Genomic DNA, 6,000 nt, shown 5'->3' on the forward strand with positions numbered 1-6,000 from the left:
AGGCAAGGAAGCAACCAAAAAGGTAAGCTAGAAGTCAAATGCTCTGCCTGTAAAAAGTGGGAAAATACCAGTTTAGAGCTTGGTGTGTTTGGGTCTTGCAGTGGCCAGCCTCCACCTAGGAGGAACCCATACGCCACCACAAAGTATGTGGTGGCAGTAGCTTGGCAGCACTGCTGGCAAGATTACCTGCCACAATTTTGCAACGGCTACCTTCTGCACTTTAGCAGCTCGAGGTCTATGCTTCATTTTCACTTCAATATTGAGTGAGGGATTTCACTGAAACTATTCCAACTATTTAAAGGCATGAGAAGAGCAGGATTTACTGTGAACAGCCTGGAAAGACCAAAACAACATTTGCTATGTTTCTTTCAAAATGCTGTTAGTTTTTTCAGTTCCAAGAAAATTAAAGTGATGGCAAGGAATGTGATTGTGCAGATTGCCTGAACTGGTGTTAATTATTTTTTAATCACTGAAAATTAAATTAGGCTTGAAACATACATTATTTATGTCTTGTCTGTGTTTTCCAAAGGTGGTATAACACACTAACAGATATTGAATTATAGTTACAAGAATACATATCATTATTAGAGACTATAAGAAGGATATGTTGGCTAATGAATACAGAATTTGTATTTAATTTATTTAACCAAAAGAGAAAAGCAGAAAATAATGTAAAATATTATCCTTCATCTTAAATTATTTTGCTTTTTTAAAAATTTTTAAATACCTGGAAGAAGCTGTTAACACATTTTCAAGCACTGCAATAATTTATTTTTCTGCCTATTTTAGAAGTCCGATAGAATGTCTTTGGTCACAACCATCAGGAGAGAGTCATCCTCAGCGATCTGAGTACTGATGAGTGAGGCCTAGGAAGCTTCAGGTAAAACAGCTTGTGAGGTTCTGTTCTGCTTCTGTAGCACTCTTCCACAGTCATAGTCTTTCCAGAGTACATGGATGCCTATTTAGAAAATGGATCCCATTTTAATTAACATAATAGCTCTCCTTTAATGGCATTTAATTTATTACATTTTGAGGGAAAGCGTGAACAATTTGGGCCTGTTTCCATCAAATTCAGTGTCAGTATTATTATTAACTGCAGGAGAAGAACTGGTCAGACCAAAATAATTATGAAACGTTTCATTATATTACAGTCAAGCAAAACTCAGAACAAATGACAAATTTAGAAGAGTCAGTTCTTAATGTTATGTGATCTTCCTCAAACAACCACAGACTGAGAAAACAGAAAAAGAGTAAAGGAGCTGTAACCGTTCCCAAGAATGGTGCCCTCTGACATTGCTTCCCATCCAGGCTAAACAAAAAGTCAAGCTTATTCTGCTCTGCAACACACAGTCAACTTGTTCCACATGCTCTTCTTGAAGTCCCCCTGTTTTTTTCCTAATCCAAGTCACAGTAGAAACATCCATTGTCTACTGAAGAGCTAAACCTGAGAAGATTAGGAAGTCTATATTAGTCTGATAAATTACGGATGTTTACCAGGGCTTAATTTACATTGCTAGGGCCATCTGGGATTCTGAAATGAGTCTCTTCTTTTGAATTGGAAACTTGGCTCTGCTCTGTTAATTGCTTTATTTCTTACTTTTAATGGTACGGTTTCTAGCTAAATTGAAATGTTTTCATCCATTCTGTTATGTACTTGTTCAAAATTAATGAATTTTCCCATACAAGTCCTGCTGTGAGGTACATAACTTATTCTCATTTTCTTACAAAAGCATGAAGACCTAAAGGGCCAGGAACTCTTTCCTTGTATTTTCTGGTGAAGAGAAGAAGGAAGATCAGCCAACTTGCATAAAGAGCATACCTATAATTCAGGCTGTGTGRCTAAACTTTTTTCCCCAATCATTTGTGCATGACTGTAGAGAGTACCGTCTAGACAGACTTTCAGACCAGACTTCTACAGTGATTCCCTGGGAGTTCTCTTCTTCTATACTGTGGGGTAACAGAGCTGAACTTGGGGCAAAAGATAGTAAGGACACAGGAACAGCCTGAGTTGCTTGGTGCAGCGGAAGGGACAGCCTGTTGCTCTGCCACGCTGACTGACCAGTTACACCTCATGGCTGGCTGACTATCCAGGCAGATGTGCAACAGCTGCCCCAGAGGCCTATAGGTCAGTCCATTAGGTGGGGACACAAGGATTGAAGTGGTAGTGGAAAAGAGCAGAGGGGCATATGGGGAGCTATTACAGGGTAGGAAGAGTTCAGACTGAGATGGGTGCTATCACAGGAGATACAGGTTAACATGGGGAGCTGGAGTTTTTTGTGGTCTGTTCACTGATTTGAGTCAGGTAGCCCTGGGCTATATGGAAGAACAGTTACAGAGACAGGACAGAAGAAAAATTGTCTCAAGGGCACTTCAGCCTCCTGGAGCTTGACTGACGGGTTGCCTTGAATGGGGTTTAGTAAATGGGGATGGGATGTGGTAAAGGCCTGAAGGTCGTTTGTATTAGTGGTTGAGGAACCAAGCCAGCAGTTTACTGAAACAAGGGGTTTTCTTTTCTCCTTGATAGAAATATCCTTGTTTCTTAACTATGGCTGGTACTTTTGAGGAGGTAAGTATCACCAATTAGAGGTTCCCAAGGAACATATTGAGTAGTCCCAGAAATACCAGATGATGCTGGAGTTGAGGCATTTATTAATTGCAGGTTAGTATTTTGAACCCAGCCTTCTTGCTGCTGAAAACACCTAGTAAAATAGGTCATTTCTATAAATGGCAAAAACATGCTTTCAAGAAGCATCACAACATTTGTAACAAGCTACACAAAAAGCCAATGGCAATTCTAGGTCCCCTCTAACCTTCCCAGAAAAGCAATTTATTTGGTGAAATAAATAAAATTTCTACCCCTATACCTACCCTTCCCTATGCAGTCCATACAACTTATTCACTTTAGCCCTCAATTTAAGACTTAATTATGTATCAACCAAAGTTGTTCAGCAAGCAAGAAGTTATATGTCGAAAAGATCTGTCAGAGAACTTGAAAGCTGATTCCCTCAGTGAGCCTTGCATCAGCTGGCATTTAGCAAGTAGGACAATGCTAAAGATCCTATTTCAAGCCTGAATCTCATGTTAAAGTAACAACAAATACTTGGTGACGTTCAGTGTCCAGTTTGTAACATGCTTTTCATACAAAGTGCTATTGTGATATGCCTACCATTTCCCTCCTGAACTCCTGGAGAGGCCCTCCATCAATTTCCCTCTCTGTAGAGGACTGCAGAGGATAAAAAGCAATCACCCAGATTTCTGTAGATTACTTTCTATCTTCCAAATATCAGCAATTTCACACAAGTCAAAAATCAAAGTGCTTTGGCAACAGCTGACATATCTAGGTGGGTACTTTACAAAGACTTCTAYAGTCTCCAGAGAATATGCATAAGCAGACAAGAAAGTAGTGTGTGGGGGGGAAAGCTTCTTCCCTACCATTACCGCTCAGATATCATTGACAATCACCTTTAATACCCGAAGAATAGCACACAATAAATTGGGCATTTCATGGAACAGGCCTTGATCTGTAACAGGAAAGAAAAGAAAGACCTGTTCTCCTCTGGAGTATCAAAATGCCAGAGGCATCATATATGACGGCCTAAAGCACTAATCCACTCAGACAAATCCCTCTGCAATTGCTGCCATGCTGAGCAGAAGCTTGATGTAAATCTTGGAATTCTGCATATTTTCTGGTCATTATTGGTTTACTGGTTTAACAACTTATTTCATAGCTTTTAAAATTCAAAGGCTTCTGAATACCTCACTAAAGGGTACAGGTAAATTCTCAGAAATCATGAAGAGGTAACACTGCTATATAAGCAAAATAGTATTGAAATAAATCCAGCACTAAATCCCACTGAAAAAAGCAATAAATTCCCGCAAATAGGAATTAACGGGAAAAGAAACATTTTTTTATATTATTTTTAGAAAGTCTTTAACTGCTGACCTTGAGCCATACTCCCAAGGAGGAGAGGAAATCTTGAAGATGAATGAAAGAAAGGAGAAGAATCTCTTTTAAATAAATATAAAAGTGATTTGCAGTTCATTTGTTGACAGCAATGTAACACTGTCTGGCAAACAGTTACCAATCTGGATAAGAAATCTGTTCAATTAGAATGAAAAGATCAGTACAGATGGGAATGTTGGACCGGAGGCAGCCAAGCCAGAGAGTAACAGAGTTGCTTTCCTCAGGAGTTCCAAAATCTGAAACAAAATGATGGGGCCAAAATTTTATTTTTTATCAAAGCATGACACGTTTTCTGCCATCTGTGCTCCACTATTCTCTTGAGAGAGACCAACCTTTGACACACTAGCTTTTTACTAAAAGGAGTGGCTAATTTGATTTCTAATCCATTAATATTAATCTTTTCAGTGAGGCAACAGTAAGTGTGACCTGTCATCTTTGCTTCCCCTGCTGCTTGATATGTCCATGTAAAGCTGCAGCATGGAATTGGTTGCTACTGCTCACACATCACTGCATTATCTCCAAAGCCTCTGTGCAACGTGAGCGAATGAGATGACAGACCCAGAAATCTCAGGCCAAATTGGGATGTGGTTTACTCGTACACAAGCCCCTCCCCGAGCACTTTCAAAGGAGTCAAACACCTTTACGTGAAAGCCAAATTTGATTTACAGTTTAAAAGTTTCTTTACGAGCACTATCTATTGTCATCTTCAGAAACCAGAAGTTGTTAATTTTTTTTCTGTGTAAGGGATCAGCAGGTTTTACAAATGAGGCTGTGTTAATAAAACTTGTTCCTCAGATTAAAAAAAAAAAAAAAAGTTAATGATGCAAACTCTACTGTAACTTTTGTCCTTTAATGACTCCACTACATATTAGTAATTGTATTGCCAAGTTGCACTATTGCCCTTTTTTCTCCTGTTCAGTTTAGTGAGATAGATCAAGAACTGTTACACGCACTGCATGATGCTGGAGGCATCTATCAGCCCAGACTGTTCAAGGGAAGTGCTATACATAATCTGAACCTACAAAACTGACTCCCTTTCTGCTCTTTTTCTTCTCCAACTCATCATCCAAGCTAAGTACAGTCTCACCTACTGTTATACACATACAAAATAAAAGCATTGGAGAGGAGAAAAGATGCTATAATGGTTTAAGATCTATAGGTAAAATGCAAGGAGCTGAGGTAAGTGTTCTAACAATTCATATATTTTTGTTAGAGAATTCCCAGATGGGGCTTATTGAAAAATGCCTTTTGCAACAAAACTTTCTAGCAGTTAGTATGAATTACCTTGGGTGTACTGATTTAAGAATGGACTTTTAAGATGACACATCATTGTTAATAACATTTGGGGAACCTGTAGTCAGTCTGAAAATTCCTCAGTGTCAATGATCACTCTACTGGCATGCCTGAAGCAAGTAGAAAAGTATGAACAAAGAAAAGGAAAATATGAACAAAAGAGAAAGAAAGGAGAAGACAGGAATCAAACCACCTGARGGACCTTATGCCAGTGATGTGAATCAATGCTGCTGTTCAGACTCATTGGTGGGAACTGTGGTAAAAGCACGGGCTAAWTATCTTGGAGCAAGGCTAGATGAGCCTGAATATAAAACATCAGCAGCTGTCTGCATTCTGTCTCTGCTGAGGCTCTGCCCAGAATTGTAACAAATGACAGTAAAAATGAGGAAATATCTGATGTGGACAAGGATTTATGTTTTCAGACAAGCTTGCAATGAGATGAGGATGGCAGCCAGACCCACTGAAATCAATGAGACTACAGAGAAAAAGTTGATTTCCTGTCCTGGAATAAAAATAGGAACTTCCACAGTATCAGCCCACAATCTAGTCTTTTTGTAAGCAAACTAAAGCCCCTGCAGTAACTTAAGAAAGGGAAGAGGTTCCCTGGCAGAAAGACAGAAAGTAGGTCTCCTTGTCTTTTGCCAACCATAATTTGCATATCCAAGAACAAGTATTTTATGATCTTTATAAACAAAGTATGCTCCAAGGCTAGACTTGCTGAACTGCAGGAATAGAGAAAATAG

The sequence above is a fragment of the Rhea americana genome, unplaced genomic scaffold (assembly GCF_003343005.1).
Source record: "Rhea americana isolate MKP2758 unplaced genomic scaffold, rheAme1 scaffold_117, whole genome shotgun sequence".
In the NCBI taxonomy this organism is placed as follows: domain Eukaryota; kingdom Metazoa; phylum Chordata; class Aves; order Rheiformes; family Rheidae; genus Rhea; species Rhea americana.